Raw genomic sequence first — 17,326 nt, forward strand, 5'->3', positions numbered from 1 at the left:
ACACAACTGTGGGCATTCTGCAACAGTCTGTGCAGTTGTCAGCTCTACTTGATATCATAGGCCTCCCTTCAATCCATCAACATGTCTTTGGTTGTGTACTGGTTCGGTGTATGCATCACAGTCCCAGATACGCTGTCATTTATCACACTATATGTAGAAGTGGTGTCACTTGTAATCATTTATCTTTGTGAAAACACCAGTAATCCCCCAGGGCTGAGTTTGCCTAGTGGTGTATTCCACTGAACTGTAGTTCAAAGGGTTCTGGGTTCAATATTTTGCAGGAGTGTATTTTTTCCTGATGTTAAATCACTATACTGCATGATATATTTAAAATATATCAGTAACTTGCCAGAGCTGAGTTGGTCTAGTGGTGTAATGCCCTGAACAGTAGTTCAGAGGGACCTGGGTCCAATACTTGGCAGGGTTGTAATTTTTTCCTAATGTTACATCACTGTACTACATGATATATTTACAAAACCAGCAGCAGTTTCTTAGAGTTGAATTGGCCTAGTGGACTAATGCATTATGCTGTAGTTTAGAGGGTCCTGGGTACAAGACTTGGCAGGGCTGGTTGTTTTATTAAGGTGCAGAACAGTGTCAGAATCAGTTTTAAGTGGGTTTACACAGGTTTGTGCGACATGGAGCAAAGCTAAGTAGCGCTTAGTCTTGCTTAAACCCTAGCTATTTCCAAAAAAAAAAAGAAAAAAGGGGTGATAGGAAATTGGTGAAATGGAGGCAAGCAGGGGGAAAAACAAGATGAAATGCAGCTAGGGATGTCCAGGACAGGTGTAGGAAAGGACCATAGCTCTCCATTTCTTGGGCAGCAATAGCTGTACATGATGTGGACAATTTGGGATTTAAAGCCTCACTCCAAACAGGGAGGGGTGTGGGTGGCATAACTTTGTTGATTAATTGATGGGATGATTGATTCGTGGCAGTGTACCTGGGAGCAAAATGGAAAGCTATGTATGGGACAATTTTTTTTTTTTTGGGACAGATGCCCTTTTTTATTAAGGTGAGAGTTTAATGGTGGGGAAGGGTTGTAGGAATGTTTGGGGAGGAAAGTTGGGTAGGTTGCTTTTGCAGACAAGACAGGCAAGACAAGGGACAGGGGCAGTGTATGACACATGAGGGGGGTTAAACACCTTGGAAAGAGTGGGTGGCTGGGAATCGGAGGACCAAGTGCTCCCTGATGGCAACAGTGGGACTGAGATCCCCACCCATGGGCAGTAACCACTGCCCCTTCATGGCCCCAAAAGTGGCTGTGCTGAAGACTGGGTAATGGGGCCAGCCTTCTCCTTGAGGTGTACCATTCTGCCCGCATTCTGGTGCAGTCTATCATCCAAGTCATATTGGATGACCCTGCGCACCATACCTGAAACCTGAGTCTGGGTGACAACCTCTTCTCTGCTCCTGCAACCGGGGGGGATGGGCCACATCCCCTGAGGTGGTTCCACCATGGGTTGGGCAGGACTAGCAGAAGGAGCAACTCCAGGTTGGGTCCCAGACGTACTAGGACCAGGTGCCAAAGCCAGATGAGATAGGATAGGTAGATCCACCTCAATCATGCTATGGTGTTGAGCTTTTTTCAAGGTGTATAGGTTAGTCATGAACAGAACATTTAAACATTAGTTGTAACAGCATACATGTATGGCCCAATTAACCCAGAACAATAAAATTGCATAGCATACTCAACACAGGCATAATTGGAATAACAGTCAGTATTGTAACAGCATTCCAGTAACAGTTACGGCAAAAGGCCAACAACAGTGGAATTTCAACAAGGTATGTTAGTATGCAACCATTGTAATATATAACCAATAATACAACACAAGGCCCATTATTAGTTTTTGAGAACAACATATGTGGAAATGAAACCATAGCTGTAGTAAAATAATAAACATTTGTGATGCAGATAAGGGGTGAGTGGAGAAAAATACATTCCATTACCTACTGTATAGGCTATATTTTTCACAACAGTACTGCTCAGTACTCTACAGGTCTGCCCTTACTTTTCATCTACATGTGCCCTGTAGCTTCCACTGCACGTACATACCTCTCAAGCTGTCCACATGGGATAGTATGGGCCAAGCTGTAAGAACTATAGGTACATAACTACAGGAGACTATTACATGCCAGGGGAACATATATAACTAACAAGGTGTACCCTGCACTGATGTTGTGTGAGTATGCTACTGCCATACTTCACCTGGATTTATATCTGCCTCCAAGGTTAATGGCAACAGTGATCACTAGCCATAACAGTGTGACATTTGAGAGGCATGTATTGTGCACAGTCCAGGGAGTTTGTATCTATCCTGCTGTAATTCGTAGAAATGAGGTTAGACTATCAGCACACATTCACAGATGCACCAGACATACAGCTGTACAGAGTACAACATTTTAGTTGTCTTATTCTGTTGGAATAGTAGTGTACTTCATGACATTTTATTTAATGGAACCTTAACACCTGGATGAGCAATGCTGTTTATCCACTAGTATATCTGGACACAGACATTAGTATACCCTTCATACAGCTATTACAGACCTTTATTTACCTGTAAGTCCTGTGTGGAGAATATCTGTTAAAAATATGTGACTGTTTCTATAAATGGTCAATACTACTTATCTGTTACTATAAATAAATCTTACTACCATTCCCTGGATTCAAACCCTGGTCTGTGTGTGGAAAAAATAACAACATATGTACTGCTTATTACACGGAGCTACTCGGCCATTGTTGTATGTTGGTTGACTTATATGTCCCTACAGCTCACCTGGTGACAAAGTCTGACATGTTAATATTGGTAGAGTGTCACAGAAGACTGCGGTGACAGTTGAACATACATGTATGAGATTCAGGCATGACAGAGATAGCAGGTGAAGTGTGTATTAATACTTGGAATGCAGGTGTACACAACCCATAGTGGATGGGAATATGTGTGATCTGTACAGACTATATCAGGGTGCTGGGATGCCTACCTGGCCCATATACATTTGCAGATGGTATATTTGCAGTCTACAGCTATTACTGTCTCATACTTGCCTACATCAGCATACCTAAGTTCAGGAATGCATATAGCTGAAATGCAAAAGTTAACATGAGACAGTCCTGAAGGAAACACACTATAATACCTTACTCATTATTATTCATGGTTCACATGTTAGTGCAGTAACATATATCAAATTGCATTCTATCTTGTAGTACAGCTCCTCATCTACACTTTAGCATAACAGTTCTTTATCAGCCAAACTTCAGTCACTTCATGGTGTTATACCCATATTTGCTTTGTAGCACTTGTAAAATTGGATTTCTTCCACAATAGACCAGAATACACACAAGAATTGGCAGAACAAAGTTTTATTGAGAGTGACATGCCACTGTCATTGGTATACATTTGACAATTGTTATTGTTCTCCACTTTATATGATGCTTGCATTGAAAGTGTGCTATTATTACACAACCTACGCAATACTAACTTTATTTCCTTCACAATTCTGACTGCAGTTGTACTGCATTTCCTGTAGATCAAGAATGAATGTAATTTATTCCCTTCACAATTAGAATGCCAGTGTACTTTATTACCAGCTAATTAATATTAATACCATATACACATGTAATTCCTACATATTAATAATGTTATTGCAGTGCACTCAGAACAGAACATACCTACTGGCAGTTACTACTGTACTCTTTCTTATTTATATGACTATATATTGCAAGATATATCTGCACTCACCATACTCTCTATGCATACTCATTAGGCACCGTGCATGGGCCTCCAAGTTGCGAGCCCTCTCCTCTGAAGCTATGGGAATGGAAAAACATCATTATGCATACCTATCTATCAGATATTCATGCTAAAGCATTGGTAAAGCAATGGTTCCTATACTTACAAACTTCTGGAGTCACTGAAAACTAGAATATTTCGGGTTTTATTATCTGTTTCAGCTATAGGCTGTATCATCCTCAAGGAAGGGTCTTTTTAGGGTTGATAATTTCTGGTAACAATACATGGTGAACTGGCAGCAGTAGTCACTGATGTTTGTGCATGTGTGTGTGTGTGTGTGTGTGTGTGTGTGTGTGTGTGTGTGTGTGTGTGTGTGTGTGTGTATATATTAGTATATATATATATATATATATATATATATATATATATATATATATATATATATATATATATATATATATATATATATACACACACATATATGAGAGTAGCAAGGTTATGTGAACAATGTGTAACTGAGTTGCCTCTAATGTGTTTGGAGCACTTGAGTATTTTTTGACTACTTCTGCATATGTGGGTCTGTGTTTGCTGGCAAGATCTGAGTGATCACCCTTCAATTTGTGTGCATAAATGTGTCTCTCACAGATGAAAACTATATTCGGTAACAAGAGTGGATTATTAGTAATGAAAACTATATTCGGTAACAAGAGTGGATTATTAGTAAACATGAGGCAGTTACTACTTTGCCTAAGGATACCAATGAAGATTTATCTGGACGAAGGAATGGAATGAACAATGTCTTGCTTCATGGTTGGCAGGAAGTTAGGTAGGCTGAAGTACTTGTAAAGGCAGGTAGTAGTAGAAGGTAAGTCATTTACATGGGTTAAGAACAGTAGTGAAGACAGATAGGTAAACCTGTGGTTCTCAAAGATACACAGCAGTTTCTTGTGAATTTATTCAGTGTTACAGCAGGGAATACCTATATGGAAGATTGCTTAATGATCATCATGGACATTTTTTCCCTCTTAATGTTATTCCTAATATTGAAGGATTTGAGTTGGTTAAAATGTATTTGAAATGTAATAGCCAACTGACAAATGAAAGGATAGATTTGATCTTTCTGTTCCTTGAAATAATCTTGGAAAATAGTGTCTTTTTGTTTGATAATAACTACTGACTACAAAAGTAGAGTGCAGCTATGGGTACACTTTGTTTTTATATCTATGCAAATGCAGTTTTAACATAATGGGAGAATCCTTGTGTTTAAAGGGTAATAAGCTCACCTCTTTTATTAAGCTATACAATAGATTTGTGGATGATGTTTTTATGTTATGTTGTTGTTGTTTTTCCTTGTTATGGGTCACCACAGCAGAGCTCCAGTCTGCTAATGATTGGCAGTAGATTTTTTACGGGTGCCGAGGTGCCAGCTCAACGCCCAACCTTCAACAAAGGCACGCCCATTCTACGCATGTCTTTTGAACACCACTCGACCGTCTTGCTGTGAGGCAACAATGCTACCGCTGCACCACCACGGCTTGATGTTTTTATGTTATGAATGGGATCAATTGAACATTTTCTGGAGTTAATGGAATATCTAAATACTACCATCACATTTCTTAAATTTTCATATAACTTTTCAAAAACTGAGATTGATTTTTTTAGATGTGAAGGTAACAAGGGGTTTGGACTTTACTTTTCATACTGATTTGTTTTGGAAGACTTGTCATAAAATAACTTGTACAGAAATAGTATGCACCCTGGCTTTGTTTATAAGAATGTTTTGAAAGAACAGGGCATGAAGTTGTCTAAGTTAATAAATGATGATGTGAAGTTTCAGAAAGTTCTGGATAACATGCAACAAGATTTTATAGATAGAGGGTATGAGCATAAGGAAGTTTCTGAGAATGAAAGAAGATGTTATTGATATGCGCCCCAGATTGAGCTAAACCTTTTTTGCTGCCCCTAGATTGTATCAGGTTAGTGAGTGCTTGGATGTTCTTTGGGAACGTAACATTTCTAGTCCTATGTTTTTACTAGAGATATCAATCAAATATGTGATGCGATTCATAAAAACTGGCCAAAATTGATGTCAGATTCTAAGATCAAGCAATTGGTAGGGGAGGAACCTCAGGTCTGTTATAAGAACCAGAAATCATTTAAAAGATTATTATGCCATAAGAGCAAATCTCATAGTGATTTTGTTAGAATTGAACCCCGGGGCACTTTTTCCTGCAAGTGGTGCAATGTTTGTACATATATTAGTACTGAAAATAGTTTTATACATCCTGTTACATGGTGAAGCTACATTTTTAATCTACATGCAGACTGTACTACAAGGAATCTTATTTAGTGTGTTGTGTTGCATGCATTAGTTTCTATGTAAGAAAGACTAACCAATTGTTATTGAAGCAGATTAGAGAGCATGTGTATAAAATTCATATAGGTGATGATGGGAATGCCCTATCAAAACACTGCTTGAAGACAGATAACAGTCATTTGTTTAAGTTTATGGCTATTGAAGTGCTGCATAAAAGTGAGAGGTTGGGTAATTTCAGGAATATGACTCAAAACATGAGACTAGGTGGATCATTAGACTAGAAGCTGATAAGGAACCGGGGTTAAATGGCAAGATCCCTTTAAACCCATACTGAAATCTCGGGACTTAGCAAGATGAATTGATACAATGTTTATCTGGTTGGCCACTATGTATCTATTGCAGATGTGCTATTGGCTGATGTAGAAATGTAATGTAATGTATTGAGAGGATGTAATAACTTATTTGTCTAGTTGGTTGCTTTGTGTCTGTCGCAACACATTTGATAATGTAGCTCATTCAGCTGTCATCAGCACATTCAGAAAAGTAAAACAGCATTCAGAACTTGTCAAGAAAGACTGTTGCAGAGCAATCAATGAAATCTACATTCAGTAGTCATCAGAATTTTCAGAGAAATAATAATATATTCAGGTCTCATCAGAACATTGAAATGACAAAAAACAGTACAAATGCTGCAGTACAGTCAATGAAATAGTGTATTCACTAGTCAACGGAACATTAAGAGAAACAGTACTTTATAGGCAGAGTGCCATAACAGCAATCAGTTAGCCAGACTGTATGTGAATGCAAATTACATTCTACATAAATTATATCTAACCATGCATTGTTATATACATGTGATCACAACAAAAGACATTTAAAAAAAAATCTCCTTACACCACTCTCCTCTTCATAGAATTAAATGATAGCCTCAAGCATGAAATAGATTTATAGATTGGTACTGTAATATTGTGAAGAATGTTTAATATCTAACAGCAAGACGTTGCAGCCCTTGCAGTTGCAAAAAACACCTCAACCTGAATGGCTACATGACCAATGTTCTCTTCTCTTTTCAGGGTTCTAAAATGTACTGAAAGGGAATGAGTGAATGGGACCTTTAAAGTAGAGCTTGGATGATTGAAGAAAGGGATGGAGCATCGGGGGGACTCATAATATCATGAATATGGCAGAGACAAAAGCTAAAAAAGTGAGAAGAAGAGAGAGAGAGAGAGAGATAATTAACTGTGGAACATTAAAAGAAATTCACATTGTATACTGTTGAGATGCATGCATTCTAAGTGTTAAGATGAATTAACCATATGCAAATAACAATGAACTGAATAAGATTAAAACAGTATTTTCCATTTTAATGGAAAGACCTAGTTCTGTATGTTTACCTTTCATCAAATCACTTAGTAAAAAATAATAAGTGCAATAAATACAGTGAAAGCATTCAGCATTCAGTGTGTGTGTGCGTGTGTGTGAGTGCGTGTGCGTGTGTGTGTGTGTGTGTGTGTGTCCGTGTGTGTACACATGTGTATGCCCAATGAATGTATGTTTGGAAGGGGGTGTTTTGGGTTGACTGTCATACTTTTATCCCTAGACTAATGAGCATAGCCTGCAACACTGCAACATTGGGGCAGTGGGAACCACTAGCCAACAGGGAAAACTTCTCAGCTAATGCCTTCATGACATACAGGGTCAGGGAAACACTTACAATCAGGGAAAACTCCTTAGCTACAGTTTTAACAGCACACAGGATCAGGGTAAACTTTTAGACACCAGGGATAACTCCTTGCTAAGTGCCTTAATGGCATAAAGTGTCTGGGGGGGGGCACTAATCTTTAGAGGTGTGCCTTAATAGCTCACTGAGTTAGCGAAATGCCAGCCACCAGGAATATATTCTTAGCTACATGCCATAATGGCATACACAGTTGAATGGGGCACTATACCCCAGGGATAACTCTTCATCTACATGCCTAAATGGCACACAGGGTTGGAGAACACAAGACACCAGGGATATTTCCTTAGCTAGATGCCTTAATTGCACACAGTACCAAAGACAGTCAAACAGAACATGGATCAAAGTGTAACATTAGATATCAGGGAAAATGTGATATCTCTTGCCTTAATGGCACTTAAATCCTTACATTAATCAGGTGTGGGGAGATCTCTCACCACCAGGAATAATACACATATCTTATGCTTGACCTGCACTTAAACAGAAGGGATACAGGGAGACACTAACTACCAAGGTAAGCAATTTTCAAAGCCAATAGTGTCAAGGGAAACACTAGGCAACAGGGATTCCCTAAAGTTCCATAAATGCACTTAATGAAAAAAAAATGGAGCAGGGAACCACTAGACATCAGAAATACCATAACAGTATGCCTTAAAGTCACCAAATTGGATTCAAATGCTGTCCTTTTACAACAAGGACCTTAGACCTCCGTGCCACTACTAGACACCAGAGATACTCTGGCAAAAATTATTAAGACATATAAAAAAATTAAAATGGGGGAATTATGGAATGCCTGCAATGGTTCATGATTTACAAGAGAGAGGGACAGGGAAAATAATGTGTACCTCTCAACTTCAAGCACAAGAAAATGAGACAAAGCTAAAAATGATCATGGAACAAAGAGGGTCAGATTTAAAATAATCCTCTTACATAGTGAGAACATCACTAGAATAACATCACGTGCACTAGAATGCATTTACTGAAGGATATGAAGGATGATGAATTAATGGCTGAATGTAATGATCTTTGGATTACCATGGCAGGGAAAGGGGAAACACAATGAATATTCTAGCAACAAGGACAGGCATGGTAGCTCTGTGTGAGTGTGTGTGCATGTGTATGTGTGTCTGTGTGTGCTACATGATGCGGATGCCAAAACTATTAGTTACAACTAAAAGTGCTGATTTACACTTGTGGTAATTAATGGTGCTTCAGAGACATGTTAATTAGCCTGTGATGAGGTATTTTCTCAGTGTGCCTATCATGTCTCTGAAATGTGTTATGTGTGCAGGACTTCTTTACTGCATCCCTTAATGTAAATGCTGGGGTTGTGGGGTTCTTCATGAATCCTTGAGTCAGTCTCTCTCTCTCTCTCTCTCTCTCTCTCTCTCTCTCTCTCATTGTGCTTACACAGGGCATTTCTAATAGTGGCCCTGATGTCATTTCTGTTTTTTTTATGAAATCCAGGGTCTCCCTGTCTCCCACTCTCACTCATCATGCATGCAAATAAAGGAGCACCACTCACCTTTCAACTACTCCATGAAATTATCTCTAGGATTTTAAATGATTTCACACTCTTTCAAAATCAGATGCTTTCTTTCTTAGGCATTCTTCATTCATGTTAGGTTTAATTATATGCTTATCTGTTTATATCTATCCCTACTTCCTGAGGCTTGCCTCTTGCAGCCTAGCTGTCAGAGTTCAAAGTTCATGTTCCTGGTTATTTATAGTTAAACATTCTGTTTAGAGCTTGTCATTAAATATGCATTTCTGCTGAAAACAGTCATGAATCCCATGGTGAAATGTAATGTGAACATTGTATTTCTCTATATCCTTTTAAAATTCTCAGTTTAGATTTGCAAGAGTATTTACATCTGCCTGCTTTGTTATGTCTGCTTTCTTGTAGTTGTAAGCACTCATACTTTTTAATCTTAGCAATTTCTTATGAGGGATGCTTTGCAATGACACATCTCTGTCCTTAAAAAGTTGTGAATTGTTGATAAACAGTACCATATATTCATTATTATTCCTTGGCTTGTGTTGTTTGATTATATGACGTCTCCTTTTGAGCATATGCTATTTTATTTTCCAGTAAATATTCCATTGGGATATTTGATTGTATCTTTTATATTTCTCCTTATTCATCTTCTTTTAGAAAGTAAACTTTAATCCAGTATTTTGACAATGGTAACAGACTATTCTTTACCATTTGTTTTAAGTGCTAGCAAATCAGGGATATTCTGAACAGCAGACACACAACTCTAGATAAAGATCTGCTTACTGACTCTTTGGATTTATAAGAGTACTTTACCTTGTAACTATAGTACTCTTATTATAGATACCACTATTACTTAAACTATTACAACTACATTTCATATTACCTTTGTCTTTCAAGTTAATTTGAAATTAAAGTTTTCAGACATATTTCAATTTTTTTGCATTGTTAGATCGAGCCTACCACTGATTTGTTACTTACCAGATGCATTTCTGTTTTTGCAGTTTGTAGTTTTAATCTAAGCTTCTAAAGTATCAGTTATTTTCCAGTGTTATCAGGTAGTTCTTTTTATTTCAAATTGTCTTGCAATGAACCATGTGTCATTTTTTCACATGCAGCATCAGGCTTTCATTTCAGTGCATCTATAAAGTTTTTAATAAAGGAAGGATGGTGAATGTTTTTTGTACTAACTCCTTTAGTGAAATTTAAAAGTATTTTATAGAGGTTTAGTGATTATGGCCTTCTTCTTCCCATTAACCAATGATCTGCTATTGAAAACAAAAGCAGCCAGTAGAACCCAAAAGGTAAACACTAGAATAAAATGCAGGCAAAATCCACAATGAAGTCTAAATGCCATAGATGTTTCAAAACGTTAATAACACAAACCATTGTGAGCACTTTCATCTTGTAAGATAAATTATTTTTTTCGGACAAGTATACCTCAAATATTTCAGCCAAACAAGTGGAAAAAATGATGGTTCAACTATATAAAAGACAAATAAAATATGTACTAATTTGCATAAATATTAGAAAAATATTTAGATTTTGTAAAAATATCTTCAGTAATATCACATATGTCTCAAAATTTCAAAGTCCATTGTTGAAGAACACCTTTTATATTAGACGTCTTTAACTCCTGGAAAACAAGAAGCATCAAATCTAACTTGCCAAAATAATTGTCTTTTCTCCTCCCCCATCAGTATGTTTCTTTTCTAATACAGTAAATCTTAACCTTTTAAAATGTACAATTTCTTGCAGTGATCTTCCTGATATAGACACTATCGCAAGTTAAATACTGTGCTATGAATACATTGCTGGTTATGCAGGTGTAATATTCTTCTATGGCTAAAGTTTTATGTGAAATTGGGTAAAAAAGTATTGGCTGTTAGGTAAACATTTACATTGTATAACAATCTACACCCGAAAGTGTCTTTTATCATGCTAGAAAGAAAACAAACCATATTGTGACCCAATGTTTCCAAAAGACACCTAAGGTTCTTCCCCTCTTGTCTATATAAACAGAAGCAGGAGTTATAACTTGTGTAATGCATTCATTGGTCCAAAGTGCATTGCAGTTACTGTAAATGATATTTTTGATATTGATTGAATCTACATTTTAAGCTACTCTCGTGGCATCCATGCATTTGTCTGTTTCCCTGACTTGCTTCTTGCCCAGTGTCAGATATATTTTTAGTGTAATGGGAAAAAATACTTTCCCTGCCTCTGACTGGACTACACTATATGCTTTTTCTGTCTGGACTGTGCAGTAAAATAAAACATCAAAATGCAAGGTCTTCTCCTTGGTCTATGAGGATGACCTGTTTTTAGAGGAGGTGAAGCTCAGGGACTTGGAAAGAAGGCACCCCCAGCAAAACTTAGAGGAGGAAACAGAAAAAGACTTTCCAGTAACTGGAATATACATAGGAGTAATGAATCACTCTCCAGAATTAAGCACCTCTTCTTGTTTTTGTCAAGAAGAAGAGGAAGAGCCTTTAAAGTCTCTTTGAGGCATTAGGTGACAGAGGGGGTGATACTTTGGTTAAAAGGAAAAAAAGGACTATAATTCATAGTGATTATGAGAAATGTAAACAGTTAACTAATAGTCCCTTGGGGATCCAATTTCAGGTAAAATGTTAGGCTCAGAAGGCTACATCTGCATACATAGTTCAATGGTACATATGTATATATATATATATATATATATAGAGAGAGAGAGAGAGAGAGAGAGATTCACTTTAGAAGCTCGAAATACTGAAATATTGAAATTCAGTATTTCGAGCCCATAAAGTGGAATCCTGAGAAGATCGAAAGCTCAGAAGCACAAAATTCAAAACCACAAATACCAGAGGTTGTGAATTTTGCGCTTCCGAGGTTTCGCTGTGATTATGGATTCAGGTAAGTGTGTGTGTGTTAAAGATTTTGGGTAGGGGCTGTGGTGTGTGTCAGTGTGTTTTGTTGCTGTGATGTGTGTATGTGAGGAGAATGTAGCTTGTGTGGTGGTGTTTTGTGTGTGTTTGTATGTAGTGCGACATCGGAGTGAGAATATTTAAGTAGGGGGGGTGGGGGTTACAGCCCCTCACATGTGGGGTGCCGGGGGTTTGCCCCCCTGTTTTTATGTAGTAGAGAGCTTGTGTTTGTGTGTGGGGAGGGAGGTGTGTGTGTGTGTGTGTGTGTGTGTGTGTGTGTGTGTGTGTGTGTGTGTGTGTGTGGAGTAGAATCGTGAAATTCAAAATCTTGAGTTTTTGTGGTTTTAAATTTTTTACTTTATAGCTTCGAAATACTGAATTTTGACATTTCAGTATTTTGAGGTTATAAAGTGAATCCATATATATATATATATATATATATATATATATATATATGTATGGAAACACTAGAGATTCTCAAAGTATTGAAATGTCGAATTTCAGTAGTTCGAGACTGAATACGCAAAAGTGCAGTTATGCGAAACTGCACTATGTCGACTGCAGAAATGTCGAATCAGTTACGGTGGCGTCACGTTCGTGACATGCGGTGCAGTTTGTGGATTTATCTGGGGATTTAGGTAAGTGATGTTTGTGTAAGGATATTGGATAGGGATGTTAGTGTGTGTGAGTGTGTGTAGTGCTGTTTTTTGTGTGTCTGTGTGTTTAGTGCGACCTCAGGGTTAGTATATATAAGTAGAGGGGGTGTGGGGGGCTCAGCTCCACACATGGGGGGTGCTTTTAGGTAGGGTAGGTGTGTGTGTGTTATTTTGTGTTTGTGTGTATTGTTTTTTTTTTAGTGTAGTTATGTAGGTGTGTGTGTATGTGTGTGTGTGTGTGTGTGTGTGTGTGTGTGTGTGTGTGTGTGTGGTCGCGATTGTGCTATTCGCATTTTTGCGTGTTCAGGTATGTGGGTGTTCAATTACTCAGTCTCGAAATACTGAAATTCGACATTTCAGTATTTTGAGATTGTCTAGTGAATATATATATATATATATATATATATATATATATATATATATATATATATATATATACATATGTATATACCACACTGTTCAACCTACTATGACATGTTTTATATTGGAAAGATGACAAGGAGATAATTTAAATGACTTATAAACATCTTAGAGCCATCATCAAAATGGATCCACATAATGCCTTATATAAACACAGCAGGATGTATAAATATTAAAATTACTAAATGAAGAGTGGTTTCAGGTAACAATGAAAGATAACTTAACATTTTTATACTTCTATGGAAAAGAGAATTATTTGGCAAATCAAATCCACATAAAACAAAGTTCATTCCCATCCATTCTCAAAGGTAACTTAAATCTATAGATGGGAGACAGAACGTGTACTCCATGACTGCCCCCACACTGCTAACAGACAAGAGGCAGCACTAAAATACTTTACCCTATACACTTCTCCTCTCAAATTAACTATGGTATGATCCCATTTTTTCTGATTAGGGGTAATTATATATAATTATTGACCATGGGATGGATAATGCCAATCTATAACTGAAAGGGATATGTTATTTTGAGCACAAAAAGGGAAACTGCCTAGGCTTAAAATGGCCACAAATGGCAGCTAGCCTAGTACTTACCCATGAACCTATACATATATATTCAATTTATTCTGTTTTTGAGGACTTAATGACATACTCAATATAAAGTATATTCCTCAATTATAACCTTTTGGAGGAGATGGCTAGATAACACCATTGCAGCTGGATGAATCTACAAACCACACTATTGCAGCTGGATGGATCTACAAACCTTCTGATTTGACAACATTTTATTTTATCTTTTCTTCTTTTTATTCTTCTTTTCATGGGCTAGTCTGAGATACTGTGATCTGTGTGCACAGATAATCTGTTTTCTATCACTCGGTGGAAGCTGTCACTTAATTTTGAAACATTTTGAATACTTTAAGGCTCTTGAAATTCTGTGATTTGGCATCTCACATCGGGGTAACATTTTCCCTTTAAAGCAACACTGGGAATCAGCTAGCCAGGCTCTGTGTTGTAGAAAGGTATAACTATGACGTAGATGACCAGGGGTTCCATTAGTGTCCCAGCACTGGAGAAGTCAGGCAAGGAGTGGTAGATGGGAAGGAGCATGGCCTGCTTACTTCTCCCTGGGGTGCAGAGGGCTGTCCTCAATAAAAGGGCATATGAAGTAGTGTCAGTACCCTGGTGGAGACTGGAAAACTACTGCCAAGTGCTTTGATGGAGGAGCATGTCTGATCAGAGTGAGCACCCCATTGTGGAAGTGAGGATTTGGCCTCTGCTATCACCCCATTGCATATACTCTGCCTAGTGTTTTCTTAAATGCATGCATGTAGAAATAAAGCTAAGGTAGAGAAAAGGCTGAACTAACCCACTGACTTTCTTAATAAAGATCCCTCACAGTCAACCTTCAACAAAAAATTGAGGAAATGGGCATTTTAGCTCTGAGGGGGCTGATGATTAACGTGCAGTGGTGGCAAAAAGGGAAAAAAGTAACAGCTAAAACTTTGTGTGGTAACTTTGGATGAAACATACTACATTAGTTTAAGTAATTTACACCTTTTCTTTGGCTTGCTACACTTTATGCAAGCATAGTGTTTGAAGTTTGTTCACCTTGTTTTATTTGATATTGGAATGTACACTGTAACTTGTCATTTTGCATTAAAGTGATACTTTGAATACAGGGCAAAGCCAATCAATAGTTATAATATTATTGTGATGATTCCTAGAGTTGCACATTGACATAAGTCCATAAATTCATAAGTTAAGTGTTCAAGTCTTACAGCTTCCAAGGAACAGTATTTCTGTAATTGTTGGATCAAACACTGTATCACCTGTCCAATTATCCAAATACTTGTTAAATGTTACTGGACTATTTGCACCTGTTAAATGTTACTGGACTATTTGCACCTCTGATATCTTCAGGTAATTTATTGCATAATTCTGCAATCCTGTGTGTTAAATAACAAGTGATGCTCTTTTATTACATATCTCTAAACCAAACCTTAAATTATAATAGTTGTATGTCTTTGGATTATTATATAGTTCCAAACCTAATAAAGACTGAATAAAAGAGTCATTAAATACCTTATGTGCACATATAAGTCAACTCCTAATATATCTGAAATGGAGGGTATAAGGACCAGCTGAGACACATATATCCTTAAAACTGCTTAATATCAGGTATGCAAATTTATATTGTACTGATTCTATACAAGTAAGATTCTGATTATTAAGAGTATTAAGAGTACAGAACACTGTATTGTATTCCAGAATTGATCTGATATATACCTTAAATAAACTTGCTAAGATCATAACCTCTGTCTTTATAAAGATTTTGAAAATCAAGCCCATCTGTTTCTCACATGATTTACAAAACAAAATGAAGAATCAATTAGTAAAGCTATATACTTATAGTCACTAGTAATAGTAACTTCCAAAAAATCAAATGTAGACAATGCAATCGATCTCTTCAATATTTTTGTCAAAATACATGATATTATACTTTTTCTCACTAAATGAGAAACCAACTGTACTATGCCTACTTATCTAACAATAGTAAATTAAATCACTTTCAGTATTGGCAAAAAAAAATACAATTGCCAGTGTACTTAACCAACCAACTATGATCATTGCATAGAAGAAAGGCAAAAACAATATTAAATAACAAAGATCTGAGCACAGATTTTTTTTCCTTGTATCACTACTCTTTGAGTTCTGTATCTGAGCCAACAATTAACTCATCTACATAAATATTGATTAACCTTACATTGTTCCAAAGTCAAGTCATTAATGTGGAATGATAGTAAGTCAAAAGATTTGTTTAAATCTAAATAGATTACAGCCATGTTGCTTCCCACCTCTGTAGCCCTAGAGATGTAATCATAAAAGGTTGACAGATTAGTGAATGCAGAATGGCCTTTCAAAAATGCTGAAAAATATCAATCAATGCAGGATTATTTTCTTTTAGTATTATTTCACTAATATATCTCTCAAAATATTTTCATAATATTGATGTTAGACTTACTAGACAATAATTTTGTATTTATCTGCAGATATACAAATTGGAGTAACTAATGATTCCTTCCAAGACTTTGGTATATATCCATTATATATCATAGAATTAAATGCCAGAGTTAATATACTCATTAAATAATCTTAAACATTAACCACAGAAATTCCAGGAATACAATTTGGTCCACTCAATGTATCAAGTTTAATTTTATTTAAGTCTCTTAATAAAATGTTTTCAGTAATAACAGGTCATTTTGTCTTACAATCAATATTTCTTCCATAGATTGAAAAATAACAATCACTTGTATCAACACCAAAACCAGTAAAATATTCATTATATTTATTAGCTGTCAATTCATGATCGCTAATCATTGACCTATCTACAACAATATAATTAATATGATCTGTTCCATAATACACTTTTTTGTGTTTGTGTGATTATTTGCCAAAATATCTTCATATTTTATTTTTTTTTCATTTTTTATACTTAATGATAGCTCCTTACTTCTCAACCTTAACTTCCTTTTATTAAACATATTTGGGAATTTACAGTAAACCCAGGAAGCTCTCTTTTTCCTATTATATAATCTGTTCAGATTATATTTCCACCATACTGGGAAATTATTTTTAGAATTTATTGTTCTTTAGCAAGATGTCCCAACTACACTGTTATACAATAGAAATTCTATATTATCATAACCCTCACTAACTGACTCAGCTATCTCTACCCACCCCAAAGATAGCACATTATTGTTTTACTGAAGATAATAGATATTTTTAAATGTTTGGTCCATACTCTCACTTTTCCCTTAGTAACTATTTCAAATGAAAAAGACAAATGATCAGATAATCCTAGAGAAGGAAAAGTCCAAATGCTTTCAATTAAAATCAGATTATGTGTGCCTAACAAATCTAGGATATTTTTACCTCAACTTGATTTTAGAATCAATATTAAGATACTCAAAACTCTCAGTGCATTTTCTTTCAATTATTTTTTCCTGTATTTACTTGCCAATCAGTGGTAGTATAATTAAAGTCACCTGTCAGTACCA

Source organism: Protopterus annectens, chromosome 3.part1 (genome assembly GCF_019279795.1).
Source record: "Protopterus annectens isolate FY-2018-M chromosome 3.part1, PAN1.0, whole genome shotgun sequence".
Lineage (NCBI taxonomy): Eukaryota > Metazoa > Chordata > Ceratodontiformes > Protopteridae > Protopterus > Protopterus annectens.